At 39.8% G+C, this 16,986-nt stretch overlaps 1 long non-coding RNA gene across 1 annotated transcript; it reads right to left on the bottom strand.

Moving 5' to 3' along the window:
- Positions 1-1,957: 1,957 nt before the first annotated feature.
- On the bottom strand, positions 1,958-15,532 carry LOC135294155 (uncharacterized). Its single transcript, XR_010356311.1, has 3 exons — positions 15,232-15,532; positions 8,820-9,010; positions 1,958-5,667 (listed from the first exon to the last, which is right to left on the bottom strand). It is a non-coding gene; the product is annotated as an uncharacterized LOC135294155 (long non-coding RNA).
- Positions 15,533-16,986: the final 1,454 nt, after the last annotated feature.

The raw sequence follows: 16,986 nt of genomic DNA, 5'->3' as shown, positions 1-16,986 counted from the left end.
ACTGAAAGAGAAGTAAAAACCATTTGGAGCTAGGGCAACAATCCCTTATAGCTACAGGAGAAGCAGTGGCTATTACATGTCTTGTGTACACAGAATATTTGACACAGGCTCACATTCCTTCAAACAAAGAAGGGAAAATGGTCTAGATAAAACATCTGTGGAATAAGTGCAAAAAGTGTTTGGAAAATTTTATTCTCAAAGTCATGATCGGCTTTTCCCTGCCAAAGGAGGAGGAGGAGGAGGAGATATTGACTACTGCTCTGCAGAAGGGCTGCCCAGCAACTGACACTCTAATCAATGGAGCAATTGAGTGGAAACCACATTTTTCATTTTTCAGACAATATCAAGCTTGGAGGGACTGCAAGGCTACCAGTGAAGTGGCTCAGGTTTCAGAGTGGTCCTGACAACCGTGTGGAAACCACCTGACCTTTCCCTTCTATGCCAATTCAGTTCAAGAGAGGCAGGCACATTTGACTGGGAGCATGTGCAGGAAGGGAGATGAATGATTTGGCAGCAGCTCGGCAGAAAACGTTCTGAGAATCACAGGGGACGAGAAGAACATGAATCAGCATTGTGTAAAAAAGGCAACCGTCATACGGGGATGTATAAATAGAAGTCTTAAATATAGGCCAGTTAAAATAATCCCCCTGCTCCACTTGGCACTTTAGAGAACTTGGCTGGTATAAAGCTGTTCCTGAATTTGTAATTACAAAAAGATTCAATAATCAGATTGTGGTTGTTGGTGGTTTTTTTTAATCAATAGGGAAGAAAATGCAAAAGATAATAAAAAAGTAATAGAATTAAGCAGAGTCAAAGGAGTTTACTGTATTGGCTCCTGATGCATATCCTAAAGATAAAAGTAGTAAACACTGGTAAGTAGCACTGGCCATAAAGTTATAGAGTCTCTATTCTTGGTTGTTTTTAAAAATAGGTAGGACAAACTGATATTAGGACTTCAGCTTGTAGAGAATGTGATCCTACCTTTTGGCAAGAGGGTGAACTTCAGGGAAGTTCAGGGACCCTTCCTACCTCAGCCTTCCCCTGATTTGGAGCTGGATTAATCAGTTATCAGGACCTCTATTCTGGCCGGAAGATGACAAGGAGATGTGGAAAACATGAAAATGATTGTATATCCATGCCACACATGACACCATTTTCTTATAAGTAAAGATTTGCCAGCTTGAAAATAAATTGCATGACACATATTGTCTTTTGTACTGCATTAATAGCGCTGTAAAAAATGGACATGTTAATATCAAGACATTTTCCTCTGGGGCTTGATCTTAAACAGCTTTAGGACAACTCATTCATCAATAGATTGTCAAGCTAAAAATTCAACAACTCTCCAAATGCTGCTTGCATTTCCTAGTCTGCAGAAATCAGCCTAATTCTTCCAAAACCTCAGCGTGTTCATATGCAGATTCACTTTTGTGCAAGGCCAGCAAGAAAATCACAAGCTCTCTTTATCCAGCCTAAGTAAAAGAAAAATGGATTTGACAGCTGGCCTTAAACACTTTCTCCTTGATGATTCAAAGAAAATGGAATCCATCTAAAGCTCTTGATTAATTCTTCAAATACAGATGGAGAGCAATACCTTGAAAATCTACCCCTTAGAAGTATTACAAATGAATGCTTGAGGGTGGGGGAAGGGCTTTCCTTTACAAGATTTTCAAACAGCTCTTTCCAAGGGATCTAATACCTATTTTGTATTACAGGACGACTTTACAATTTGTGAAATGTAAGAGAAGAGTTTTATAGATTCTCATAAAGGTGGTATGTACTACACAGAGTCTAGATTTTGAGGAGTTATCATGGATTCAAGCTAAATCTCTTCCTCTTCCTACAGTCTAAGTAATTAACAGAGGCAAGAGGCTAGCCAAAAGACAAAATATTATTTCAGATAAAGTATCTTCTAAAATATATTTCAACATTTTGAAAGAATAGCAATTGCCACAGATTGCAAGGCACATTTTTAGAAAGTACCAGAATATTTCATCAAGAAATTCAAATGTATTTCAATGTACTTGAAGCTATTTAATAATTACATTATCTCTTTAGGTCTAGTTTTAGCACACAGGACATTTTTACTGTTGCTATCAATACTATGCACTGTAGAGTTAACCAAACTAAAAGTTTGAAAATTCCTCTACATTTTTACAGCAGTACCAAAGTTTTCCAAATGGTTACATGGAATTAAAATTGAGCTTTTTATCATGACTAAACTGAAATCTGCCTCTAATTAAAAAATATTGTAGTAAATTTGGTGAAATGTAGTCTGTCATTCAGTGTTTATAAGTATCTTCAAGAGACATGAGAGTAATAAGAATTTTATCGAACGCCCATATGTACACATTCAGTGTGCTACAAAATATCTGATTAAATCTAATTAAATGAAAACATTGCAATTAGAAAATCCCTCTTTTACTTCTTCTGAAAATGGCATATTTTTATTAAAAGGAATGCTGTAGAAATGTATAATTTGAAGGAACTAAATTATCTTCTTTTATTTCTTGCAAAATCATAGGAGACTTTTAGAAGTCATTTCCTCCCCAGAAAACAGGAAATAAAATAAAGTAACTTTTATTGCATCTGGAGAATATAGTTTCCCCAATTGGGCCATTCAGTGGTAGTTACATGACTCTTCTAGACATGCTCACATATAAAAACCAAAACAATTTTTGAAGGGTGAAAAAATAAACTTCAGGAGCATGTTTTTCAGGTTGTCCACATTGAAGACTGCAGTACAAAACCCCAATCTTTTTATGAGCCATCACTTCTAATAGTAAAACATGCTAACAAAGGAAAGAAGCAAGTTAAATATATTCTTACAAGGCAAGGCACACTGTGCATGCAAATGAGATCACATAAAATCCCAACTTCTTCCTTTTGGTGAAATATTGCATTGGAACTCTTATAGAATAAAAAGTAAAAAGAAGCAAATACAGCATATACATGCCCTCCAAGCAGAGAAATCTTGTTTTCCTTTTAAAACAAGGATTTTAATCAGTAGTGATTAATACCCAGATAGAAATGAAATTGATATTCTCATTCCAGTAGTTCGAGCAGTATTCTTAGACTACTGTTGTAGTCACTGTTCAGCAGGGGACCAGAAGTGCCCAAGAGAAAGTTGTTGCTGGATACATCCCACACCAATACACTGAGCAGGACATTATGGGACACCTGTACAGGTCCAGCAGGTGAATGGAGCTTGAGATTTGGTTCCAGCTCATTCCATCTAGGAAATGACACTGGGGATGAAATTCCAGTTTGACCTGGATGTCACCTAAGAGGTCATCTACACCTTACAATCATAAGATAAGGCAAAGCACAAGTGGTTTCAAAAACCTCTGCCACTCTGACTGTAACTGGTTGGTGAGTTTGCATTAGTGATGAAGTCTCTGGGGTCAAATACAGTCCTGGGCCAAGGCTCAGTTCAAGATTTGAGTATCATTTAACTCCTTCCTTTAAGTGAGAACTAAAAATCCATAATCTGTGTTTTAAATTGGTGGTGTGCATTCCATTCATAAAGAAGATGCACCAGTTAAAAATTCTCAGAAGACTAGTATCTGATAAAAAGGGATGGTAAAGAATAGAGAAATATTATTCTTTGCACCAAGTCTTAAAGGCTTAGTATAAAGAATGAAAATAAGATTATAAGAGGCTAGTTAATGATTAATAAATACTATAAACATGTTACATAGCTACAGAAAATTGGTATACTGTATGTATTCTGGAAGATAGCAAACAATGTTTTCAAAGCAACCTATCAGGCCTCATGGTAGGATTTTGATTCTAAAGTAATAATTCTAATCTACTTAAAGCCATTTGTAATTGTATTTTAAATATAAAGTATGACCAGAAAAAAGATTAACATCATTATCTATAGCTATATCTGGTACAAACAACTTAGTATGTCTGCAAACACTTTCATGTTTAACAAATGAAAGCTTGATTGGAAATACTTGAAAATGTTCTTGCTTTGCTTCAAAATGAACCCTGGACTTTTAATCAGACAGAAACCAAGCAGACAAAAGAATGTGAAGTATTGCAGTGGGGAAGGGCTTTTAGCTGTTATCGGTATGAAGACATTAATGTGAAGGTCAGGTGTTCCCACAATACAAGGTACAAAAATCACACCTGTCATGACAGCTTGTAGTGGGAAACAAAGCATTAAATTGGCAGAAGTCCATTCATGGCAGTATAATTGCAAAAGGTATTTTTGCAGCACAGAAAGAAAGTGTGGGTGACTCTTCTCCACTAGGTATGAGGCTTCATGTTTTGTCATAAATTCCATTACAATTTTCATATTTAATTTCTGTCTATATGTATTTTTCAAGGGGGGTGGCTACATTGCAAATGGGTGGATGATAATTCAAAGAGTTTGACTTACAGTTTGTTATACTCTTTGCAAAAGGCACATGTATGCTTAGATTATGCTATCTACTCTTGTGCCTGGCCATACAAGATAACACAGTTGTTAAGCAAGTCACATTTATTATCTTGCTACAGCATGTTCTTTTATTGCAGTGGCATGCTTACTTAGCAATTCTAGATACCTGGAGAAAATCTGAAATGGCTGAATTCCTGCCAAGAGATAAGATATGTGGAAGCAAAAGCCTCTTATTTTTACCGATCACAGAGTGTTTCTCTAGAATGTATCTAAGCTTTCGTCATCAGTCACTCCCTTGGAAAGATGAAATACTTGTCCCTTCTTGAGTGTCTTCTCCTTTTGTAGTCCTTTATATCACTGGAATACCATGTTCTGACGGTGTCTGCTGCCAAGTGTATTTTCCATGCATACTGTGTCTGTCTGCAGTCACAAGATGCAATTGGAACTAAAATGGGAGAAGGCAGATCACTGAATCTTCTCTGCTGTTATCTGACCAGAGACATGAATGCCCTTTGGTTTCTTTTCTTGTGTGTTGGTGCTATCGTCACATTGCATCTCTGGCAATGACACTGCACATGTGAGTCATGACCACTGGGCTGCAAAGCAAACCTCATTTTCTCACTCTCTTGCTTCTAGATGAAAAACAACTCATCCCAGCACAGCTGGGTGAAAGGAGTACTTTCCTCGAGGGTAGAAAACAGATCTTCAGGCAGAGTCATGCACATCCAGAAATCTCAGTCTTCCCCATAGCTAGATAAATGAGCCAAGCTAGAAGGCTGTTATGACTTAGGCTTCTCTACTTTGATTTTCTGATGTGAAAATTCCATCTGTGTCAAAGCTGGCATGTACATTTCCATAAAAAAACCCTGTGGTTTTGATAAAGCTGCATTTTTCCAAAAATAGTTTCTGTTGGAAAATTCCCAACATATCCTATAAAATCCCATTTGGATGACAAACTCACTAAGATAAAATCACCTTAATAATAACTTTCGGTTTAATGTACATTTACCAGCAAGGAAGGCTAATCCTCAAAAATGTTCAGCAGTCATTTAAAGAACACTGTGCCTTATCCATCTTGTTTTTGAACTAGTCTTCTTAACTTGGATATTTAATGAGATCCTTTCTGTAGCATCATTAGGGTCTTGCCCTCTGAAGACAAATCTCTGTTGGAAGCTACTGATAACCACTGCAACAACTTGTATTATTGTAGTGCCTTTCATCCCTGTCCAAAGCTTTCACATTCACATTGATGACATCTTGACTTTCCCTTCTTCCCCCTGAGTGCCAAAAAAAACTTTAGGTAAAAGTCAAAATTATTATAGATTAGGGACTTTAAAGAAGCAAGTTAATAATATTAATGACAGACAGTATGCTACATGCTAGCAGCTCAAGTATTGTCAAGTTTTGTGAGCTCAAAAATAAATTCTTTTTTTGTGAGAAAGGAAGGTAAGTGTTGCAAATCTAAGGCAGGAGAATAAATGAAGCAATGCTGTACTGTATAATTGTGATCTAAAGTTACCACCATTTAGCACCAGTTTTATCACCAGTGTTTAGAAATATGTCATGCATGTGTGTACACACTGAATTTCTTCCCTATCTAGTTGACGATCGTGTAACTTTCTCAGAAGTGAGAGGATTAGGAATGTTTGTAAACTTGTCTGAGACATGGTAACTACACTATTCATTTAGATCATAAATATAAAATACATTAACTGCTATAAATTTTTCTCCTTCACTTAACATATGTGAATCAGAGCTCTTGCTTACACTCCTGAGCCCATCAGCAAGCATTTCATGGAATCAACAATGTGCAGTTGCCCAGCTGGCCTGACAATAACTTTTCTTATACCTTCCTTTCCTCGCAGTTCCTGGCACCATGAGTGCCCTTAGCCTTACCTAGACCAATCCACCCCACCTGAAAAGAAGCACTCAAGATTTTCATCCTTGATATTCCTGAATTTGGGAAATTCAATCACTCTGTGCAGATTGGCATCACACAAAGTGTCAAAGTGGAGCAGAACAGAGAAGAGTAAAGGGTTTCACATCACAGCAATAACAATGGTACGTCTGTGGGTGGAGTGTTATCCCTAAGGCAGCAGTATGAACATAGGATCATAAAACTATTTAGTTTGGCAAAGATCCTTAAGAACATTGAGTCCAGCCATTAACCAGCACTGCCAAGTCCACCACTAAGCCATATCCCTCAGTGCCACATCTATATGTTTTTTGAATAGCTCCAGGGATGGTAACTCAACCATTTCCCTGGGCAGCCTGTTCCACTGCTTAACAACCCTTTCAGTAAAGAAATTTTTCCTAATATCCAACCTAAACCTCCCCAATGCAATCTGAGGCCATTTCAACTGGTAAAACAAAGTACAACAGCTGGTTAAAAGCTGGAAACAGAAGTTTGTAAGGACTTACGTAGATGTTTATACCAACTTTCAGAAATCTGCACAGAATTTTATGTACGTACAGATGTGTCCTCTGAATAGGAGCTGGTAGGGAAGCAGGCTAGATAAGCTACAGAGGTGTTTTGCCAGTTATTGCTGCATGCGTAGATTTAAAGAAAAAAAGAAAATCCTTGTACCAAACAGAAGGGGCTAATTGCACTTTTAGCCATTTTCATGCTGCTGAAGAAAAGTAAATAAAAGAGACGGATTCCTGTGCCTAGGGCTAGGCAGCACCATTTGGCTCAGGTCTGCAGTGGTTGTGGCTGCTCCTCTTTGTAGCAGATTTGTCTTGCAGAGAGTTGTGCAAAAGCAGACAGAACAGCAATAAAACAGATTAGGGGATGAGCGTACATGTACATCACAGTTCTCTTTTATTCATCAATACAGTTGGACCTGTAGGTTAGTTTAGCACAGTGTGGCTCTGGAAGTACCACTCTTGTTTCATGCCCTATATGGCTGGATTACTTCACTCAAACAGATTAGGGGATGTGGGTGACCAAAACATTTCCTATGTCCAAATAGGAATAGAAATTAAAATCCTATGCAAAAATAAGTTTGTCTCATGTTTATGGGTGTGTTGCCCCTGTCCTTCATGTGCCACTCCCTGGCTCCATTTGAGTGCATCAGAGGAGGGGTTACTGGAAAAAGAGGGTGCATGTCAGGAAGGACAGAAGTGGTTGGATTATTAGTCACATAATTTTTACTGATTATCTTTGAAAAAAGGCAGGCCGCTCTGCTGAAGCAGAAGGGCTGGGTGTTGACGGGGAAGGGTTTGCTGTAGATGTACAATGCAACAGCTTCTCCCTAGCATTCTCCCTGTTGAGTGCAAGTCCCAGACTTTGGAGCTAGGACTTTACTCCACAAGCCCTTATGTGTGACCTCCCTGGTCCCTGGAGTGGCTGCAGTACTGACTACTGGGGTCAAGCAGCTGCAGGAGGAGAAAGGGAGGGGAAGCCTTTCATTTAAGACATGACAACTTCACAGCTGCATGCACCAAACACATCTGGACAGACTGTTACTGCAGATGAGATAGCACTTGTTACCAACCAGAGACCTTCTCATGCATCCATGCCTCCTGGTAAAGAAGCATAAAGATGTTCTGTTGGTGAACTTAAGTCCCATTTTAGAAGAGACACAAACTAAGCCACAGTTAACACAGTTACGCCCATAGTAGCATTTTTACTAATATGCTATTCCATTGTGTATTAAAAAGATTTTGCTGAAAGGCTTCATTCTTTTTATACTGCCTTAATATCACAAAATCATAGAATGGTTTGGGTTGGAAGGGACCTTAAAGATCATCTCCCTTATATCGTGTTGTAGGTGAAGCTGACACTCAAAGAAAGGCAGTCCTACACGTTTCACAGTTAAGAGCCTTCCTAGCTCTTCTTTAAGGAGTGGCCACCTCCTCATGGGTATTTAGCTGATATTTGCTGTTGAGAGAATTCACTCTGCAGCCCCATTTAATGCTGCTCAAATGTAGGTCCAACACAATGCTGGCCAAAGAAAGCATGGAGAGTGATTTAAGAATAAAAATGGAAATCCTTAACCTAAGCTAAAACAGTAATGTGAAAGTACAGTCAAGATGCTGCTGTGAAGTGTGATGTCCTTTCACAGTAGGAGTAGAAGTGACTGTATTATATATGGTATGGTCTGGGGCTTAGGTGGAGAATAGGAACAGCACAGGATACAGCTGAGCAATGATATGTGTGAAATGAGACACCTGATCTGTTTTGGACACTGCAAAAGAGGAGTTAGAAATCAAAACACATCGTGTTAGTCCTGGGGAGCTACAGAGGGCCGTGTGAACACCTTGTTACAGGCAAACATGAAACGCCTTGCCAGGCAGATTATGAGTGTGTAAGGGGCATGGCTTGAAGATGTCAAACCAGGCAGATCCTCTGCCACCAAACCAAGCCTGTCAGCATTTGTAAGAGACAAGAGTAGTGCTGCAGTCTCTGGAGACCAAATCCACTGACCTTGAGGTCTTCCAGTGCTGACTGCACTGATGGCTGTGAGATGGATCTGGAGGATGCCCGTAGCTTTGGGAATCATTCTCTCCCCATGGTGTGAAATTTTGCTCAGGTTTTTTTGGAGACACCATCCTCACTTTGAAAAATCACATTTTCTGACTTTCATTTGTGATCCTCAGGAAACTGCTCCTGGCCTGCTGAAATAGTAATAACAAACATGCTAAGACAAGCCTTGCACACTGCAGGCATTGATGCTCTGCCCTCACAGCACATCCACTGTAAGGGAACATCCAGAAAAGCCCTTGCATACATAAGAGGGACTCTCAGGCAGCAATGAAAAATAGGCATGAAAAATAAGTGGATGTATTTAGCAGATCACCTTCCTCAAATTTTTCAGCTTTTTAAGTTAAAAACTTTTGAACTGAAGATAGAAATAATAAAGAGAAATAGACACAGATACCTTCCTTTCAGTGAACATGTGTTTGTCAGCTGAAAGCCAGGCCTAGAGGGACTTAAATGCTAAGTTAATAAAAAAAGACCAAATTAACTTTTCTTTGTATCTATGGCTAAGCGACATAAATCAGAGAGAAAAGTGCCATATCAGCCTTTGTAACTACACATTACCCTAATGAAACCTGATTTGACAGCATGCCCCAAAAACTGTAGCTCACTCAGTTGCTACTCCCTGGTACCTAACAGAGACATCAGTCTGGAAATTACTTTCTCCCCCCACTTTCCTTGCAAAGAGTCCTTTCTCTATTTCAGTCTAAAGAAGGAATTGCTTGATGATGCCTTACTGCAGTATATCTTTAAAAAATATCTAATAATTTAAAAGTCACTTACTGCTGCCTCCTACGAAGCATGTTTCACAATGGCAGGGGTCTGCTTTTCTCTCTAGGGGTGGACTGCCTTGCTGTGTATATATAAATGACTTTTTGCTACAAGGAAATTTTTTGTAATTTAAAAACAAAAAATTGTTTGGATGAAGAATACATGCACCATACTGGTAAGGGTGTACATTCTTCCAGCAAAGAATGCATTTGAACATAGTTACAGGGGCTGAAAACAATTTTTTTTCAAGGTGAGTTTTTGCATTTGCACATTCTGTGCACATGTGAATGAACATTGTAAATCAAAGATTTACACTTGGAAAATGCTTGCTTAAGATGCAGCTCCAAATAGTAGATAACCTTCCTAGTAGCCCAACAATTCTAGAGAACAAGCTTGCTTCCTTACATATAGCTCAAATATACATATATCAAAGCTTAATCAATACCTCCTTCAGCTACAATTTGGGAGTTTCCTCATAGCCAATGAGCAGAAATACAAAACACTTTTTGCTTTAGAATCCCTCAGATGCTAATATTTTCTGGAGTTACCTGATGGATGAGGAAGACTGAAACACTGATGTACCAACATGTTACTTCATCGCTGTGGCACTTTTGTTACTTATGCCTTCAGCTACCCACATTATAATTGTGGTATAGCTTGTCCCTCCTTATTGGACTGCTCATCCTTCTTTGATTTGCAGCAGATATGCACCGTAGGCATGACTCAGAGAGGCTGGTAGAAATCTAATCACTGACCTTGAGAATATTCAAAATAGTTTCACAAATAATCTCAGAGAACTGAAGGCAGTAGTAGCACACATGGCTTCCTTGATGGTTTGGCCCTTGATAGTTTAGTCTAAATAAGGGGTTGTAAGTCCATCGCTTAAGGGGGACAACAACCTAAACAGACTGGCTCCTGTTCAGGAAGAAGTGTTAAGACCCTGACACTGTTAAATGTTATCCTCTGTCTAATTTCACTCTAAGAAATAGATGGACATCTTACTGCTCAAAAGAATAGATCTCTTTGGATTTCAGATGAGGATAAAGCAATCCACATATTAATGATAGAAGTAGATGTATAATGTATAGGATTATAAATGGTGTTAAGATAAAAATTTATCTCATAGTACCAGTAGAGAGAAGCTGTTTGAGATTCAGACACCCACATGCCTTCAAAAAGAGCTGGATAATGCAGAACTCACAGAAATCTGGCAGTAGCAGATTGTGTAACTGGCAACCAACCACTATGGTCACGGCTCCCATCTTTACACATGACACTGGGTACCATTCTGAATGTATAAGGGTATTCTGCTTGACTTGCAGTGGCCATTGTGACTGGACATGGATCTCCCACATTTGGCTGACCACACGAGGGTAGATGGTGTGGTTTGACAGTCATAGAGTCACCATATTATCTAGCCAAAGCTGATGGATATGATACAAGATCTGCATGTGATTTTTATTGTTTTGGAATATTAAGTGGAAGACAGGTGGGATACCTAGCCAGAAGTATTTTCAACCATAGTAGGCAGATGAAAACAGCCCTCTGTGCAATATCAGCAACTCCAATGCAGATGTTCCAGATGCCATAGGCTGGCTGCTAGAGATGGGACCAGGCATACATGTTTGGTCAGGTGAATTTCCTTGGTGCTTACTTTAGGCTGAACTGAATCACTCTCTAGGTTGCACATATTACATTGCTTAGATCTCCTTGAACTGCCAAGAGCTTGATTCAGTTGCCTGAACACTGGCATCTTTTGAGATGCCCTGAGGCCCCCAGGGCATTAGCATGGAATTACCAAAGTATTGGATTTTTGTTGCAAGGGTTTGGTAGCAGGGGTGGTTTCTGTGAAAACTACCAGAAGATTCCCATATGTTCAACAGAGCAAATCCAGATGGCTCCAAGATGGGCTTGGCACTGACTGAGCCAAGCCCATCAGTGATGTATGTAGAGCTCTTGGGATAACAGATTTAAGAAGGAGAAAAGTTAATGTGGAGGAGCAATTGCAGCTGTGGAGAGGAGTAAGAATATGTGAGAGGAATATGTGAGAGGAACAGCCTGGCAGACACCAGAGTCAGTGGAGAAGGAGAGGGAGGATGTCCTCCAGGCATTGGAACTGAAATTCCCCAGCAGCCTGTGGTAAAGACCATGCAGAGGGCCAGCTGTGCCCCTGTAGCTCACGAGATCCACGGGGAAGCAGAGATCCACCTGCAGCCCATGGAGGAGCCCATCCAGAGCAAGTTTCCTGGCAGGTCCCCACAGGAGACATATGCTAGAGCAACCTGTTCCAGAGGATTGCATCCCATGGAAGGGACCCATGTTGGAGCAATTCATGCAGAACTATAGTCCATGGGAAGGATTCACACTGGAGAAGTTCATGGAGGACTATCTCCCATAGGCAGGGGCCCACATTGGATTAGGGTAACTGAGTGAGGAGTCCTCTCCCTCAAGAGGAAGGATCAGCAGAGACAATGTGTGATGAACTGACCATGAACTTCTCATTACTTGGCTGCAAAGAAAATAAAAACCTTAAATTTCATTGCTGCAAGCCTACTTACTATGTCAATTATCAGACTTTCAGTTATTGAAGAAGTGCCTTAGGTAGCAGCTGTGAAGAAATGCTTAATGCAAAATGACTACTGGCCATGCATCTATGTTTTCATATCACATAGAGGTGAAGTTAATTGCAAGGTTTTTGTGGTTTTTGGGGTTTTTTTTCTCTTTTATTGTCAAGGTTTTTGGGGTTTTTTTTCTCTTTTATTAGAAGGGTCCTCTTTGCAAGTCTGGACTGCCGCAGCACACTCTGTCTTGGTTGGCCTAATCTGGTCCAAATTTGAAGAGGCAGACCTTGTGTAATGTGCATACCTACTGTCTTGGTAATACATGTCTTGACTTCCTGGTGATTTTGAGCCAATCTTAGAAACACAGGAGTAAACCCTTGGTAGAGTAACTGGAAATGGCTCCCAAGTACATTTATGTTAGTAGACAACAGCACTAAAAGACTAAACGGCTTCTCAGTTGACTGTAAGTCACATTTCAGTACTCCACACTTCATATGGAACTAAGTTTTTGCTCTTCAGTGGAAGTTGATTTTGTGTAACATAACAGTTGTGTTTATTAAAGAACATCATATAACTGTCGCCCTGAAAAATGTTTATGCACCTGCAGCCAGCGTTGCCTGTGTATTTAGTGATGCGGCAGCTTAGTGTAATATATTTTAAATTACTAGTTTACAAAGTTTCATCTCAGTTCAGTTTAATGTGATATAACCCTTAACTGCAAAAGAGTCATTTAGGCAGAAAAATTTTACAAAGAAATAACACACTACAGTAGTTTTTAAAACCAATTCTATTTCTTTGTGAGCCAGTCTTTGTCTTGTAGCAAATGAGACCAATATTTTAATGAGGTGAAACCAACAAGAAATAAGTATCTGAACTGTGTTGTCATTCAAATGCTTATTGAAGTACAGACTTGGCTAGTACAGGAGTAATTCTTTTCAATTTACCTAAAGAAAGTGATCTAAAGATATGTTGATAGAAGCAATTTTGCAACACATTCTTCCCTCACTGAATTTAATGCATAAAATTTTCAACTTTCATGTACGTAAAACTCAGCATTGCATTTTCATTTTTGAATAGCAGTGCTTTTTATTTCTTCATTTAAGTCCCCGTGGATCTTTCTTTTCATAGAAGATATGGCATTTTGGCAGGAGTTTTAAAATACTGGGAATTTGAAGAGTGAAGAGAAATGCTTCAGTTGTGCCTGAACTGAAGAGATAGGATGACTGTATATGCAAAGTCACCATACACATCTCCAGAGTTCTATCAGCTCTAGGCTAAGACACAGGATTCAAGTTTTTGAGCCATCCTGTGGAGACTGAATGAAATTGGTTCCAAAATGATAACAGTGTATCACAAACAGAAATTAAAACAGCAATGAGAAGAATGAAATTATTTTTCTCGTCCTTTTTATACTGCATCAGAGACCACAGACTGGAATCTTCATAGGTGTGCAATTGTTAGGGTTGAGATCCAGTTCCTCCAGATCCCTCATCTAAATTGTTAAATCTATTTTACCCTTGTGAATGATTCAGTCACTCTGCTTTCCAGGATTTTCTACCCTAAAAGAGAAAAAATTCATTTGGCAACTCCCTTCTTGGCCTGCAGTTTTTCTGGGCACCTGTCACTTGTTCATACAGGCTCAACAGACCCCATGGAAATGCATCCATTTCTTCAGCCACTGCAATCAGGGCTCCACTCCTATCTAAAAACCAGCTGAAGCCTGTGTCTCATGAGCTGCATGGCAGGAGTCAGCAAGGGGCACTCCTGTCCTTTCTCTTCTCCCTCAGCTCTGAACTCCTCTTGCCAGACAAATCCATATCTCCAGGACTGGAAGAGCAAGGCTGTATCCACCTCTTTAACACCCCCCTTCTTAGGAGAGAGGCAACTTCTTTTCCCTTGTGTCTCTGCCATCCCTTCTTTCACCCATTCATCAACAAACTAGAGTGACCACGATACAGAATAAGGCATTGGAAAAAAGTGGAGTTGAGAGTGACTTGGTACTTACAGATAAGAGACAGGAGCTTTCAACATCTTCCCAAGCATTCCACAGCACCACATTTATTTCATCAGCAGATTTATTTTGAACCTGACAACACCCTGTTTCTAATTTCAATACAACCAGTCACTAGCTGTCTCTAAGTAATTCTGAATGTACAGTGAATGCATGTTAGTAGTATGATCATGTGAGAAAGAAGGAACAGGTATGGAAGGCTGCTTTTTCTCAAGGAAACTGGACTTGAAAGAGCTTATTTGCCTTGTAGTCTGTGGTGTTCGGGCAGGAATGACGAAGGTAAATCTAGAATGCTGGTGGACATCATTCCACTGGAAACAGCTATTGATGAGGAAGTGGAAGTAAAATTTCACAGTTTATCAGTTTGCATTTAACAGACAGAACAAAGAACTAGTACTGTTATGCAGCGATGGCAGAAGCAGAGAAAACTCTCAAATCTAAATCAGGTGGTGATTTTTTTAAGCAGTTTTTCCAAGTGTTAGCAAATACTTTTGTGTCCCGAGTGGAAATGCTGAGACTGCAAAATCTATAACATAAGGCTATTTTCAACTGGCTGGATGTCGTATGCAGTTGGAAGTATGTTTGTGAAGGGGCATTAAACAGGAGATGGTCGTTTTAGGCACTGAGATCACTTGTTCCACCACAGATGCTACTGGTATACAGCTTCTAGCTTTTCTCTGGAGATCTTAAAATGATAAAGGGGTTTGCTGCATTGAAGCATGGTATTACCTCAGGGGAAACAGTTAAATGAATCTAAAGCAGTAATAGAGTTATTTTATCTAAAATTAAGTATCCCAGAAGATTCAGCCCGATTGGGATATAAGTGTTCTACTCAGTCAGAACACTGTTGAGTTTGATTGCATGCACTGACTCTATACCTAGCAAAGAAAATCTCAGCAGAGCCTGAAGGAAGACTATAATGACACAGTACTATACATTATACATATTATCAAAAGTGGAACGTTCAGTAATCACCAATACAAAGAGGCTAAAAGTCAGATCCTGATCTGCTTACCTGGGGCACAATTGAAAGTGTGCTTGCTCAGCAACATGGACACAATGGAGCCACACTTTGAACTCAAGGAGCAACAAGGGAGATCTGGATGTCTGCAAGTGCTTGGCTGACCTTTCTGCATGGTTAATATTGCACAGAGTTTGTTAGGCTGTCTGCTAGGGAAAAAACCCCACGTATTGGCTCAGACCAGTTGGTAATTGTGTTGTCCTAAGACATGAAAACATCCTTTCTAAGAAAAAAAAACGAAAACAACACATGGAACTGGAGGCCACGCTGCATATTTACACACGCACACACACACACACACACACACACACACACACAAAAGAATAAAGCTTTCATTTCTCAGACACGCAGGTAAAGTGACAGCTGAAGTGACAGATTTGTGCCACCAGCTTATGGTGAGATTTTTGTCCCAAAAAAATGGACTTCTTGCTTTGGGAGTACAGTCCACTGCATCCTGACAGGTTTTGGATAATGTAGCTAATGTAGCCTTCTTCAGAAGTTGTCTAGACTGACTTAGAGTAACATCATGAGGCCATTTATTTTCCTTGACTATTGACAGGCTCTGGAAGAAACAAGTGAAGGAGCTTCAGTTCAGTGTCTTACTTATTGGTGCTGCCAAAGTATAAATAGGATTGATCTAGGTTTTAGTTAATAATTACCACATGAAAAAAGAATATACCATGATGTATTTCAAAATCTTTTCTGTCCCTATATACTCAAAGATATTTTTTTCCTTAAATATTAGCAATAGACTTACCATCACTAATACCCGATTTAGGTGATGGTGTTTCTGAGACATGCCTGTACATCCCTGTTTTTAAAACACTTTGTCAGCAAAATCCAGTGAAGACATTATGCTTCCCTTGAAATCAGGTCTGCAGCTGAACTGGAGGCTAGCTCTCCACTCCTTGCACAGCGACAGTTGCAGCAATGCCCCAGTGCCCTTAACAATTAATCTCCGGTTTCTGCAAGTAACTTGCAGGTGATGCCAACACCTTTTTCTGTTATTGTATCTGAAGTTGTCATTTACTCACACTGTAATTGAACGTCAGCACCTTCTCACACTGCATCCCAAACTCACTCCTGGAATCAGCCTCGGTTCTGGGCCTGCCACCTCCTGCTCCTGCCCTACAAACTTCCTCCTTTAGGGAACAGCTATCGATGGTCCCCTGGACTGTTGAGACCTCCATCCCCCTAATACGGCAATTAATTAATTGACACAGTGAAAGACTAATTCCAGTCCTGTCTCCTACATCTTTGGTCTCTTTAAAAACAGCACATATCAATCCCCCAAACTGATCTGGATCAGTGCAGAAAATGTAGAAGTTGGAAGTTCTAGAAATGGGCACAGGCACCGCAAATGCCCTGCCTGCATTTGGGAAAGGTGAGACCCGATCCTGTGCACAAAAGGAAACCTTCACAACTGGCATTTAAATCCATTGAGTCATTATTAGCAATTATCTTTAATTTTTCCCTGAGGATGTTTATTTTCTAAAAATAAAATGAAATTATCTAAAGGCCTTCATTCTGTAGTTAAACAACAGCCTTATCTCCTGGGAACATCTCTCTGTGCCTAACAGCCTCTCTAGTGGACGTGTTTTATTCTTAGGTGTCCCAAATCCTGTTAAGAGCTCACAGCATTCAATACCAGGCTCTGCAACGTGTTGGGCTGTTTCTGGCTTCGCCCTGGCTCCCGCCCCCGGCACAGCTCTCCCCGAAGGTTGAATTGTTCTGTCCAAAGGAGACGCA

This window comes from Passer domesticus, chromosome 2 (genome assembly GCF_036417665.1).
Source record: "Passer domesticus isolate bPasDom1 chromosome 2, bPasDom1.hap1, whole genome shotgun sequence".
In the NCBI taxonomy this organism is placed as follows: Eukaryota; Metazoa; Chordata; class Aves; order Passeriformes; family Passeridae; genus Passer; species Passer domesticus.
Note: the sequence above shows the minus strand (reverse complement) of the source record. Positions and strands in the feature narration are given on the sequence as shown.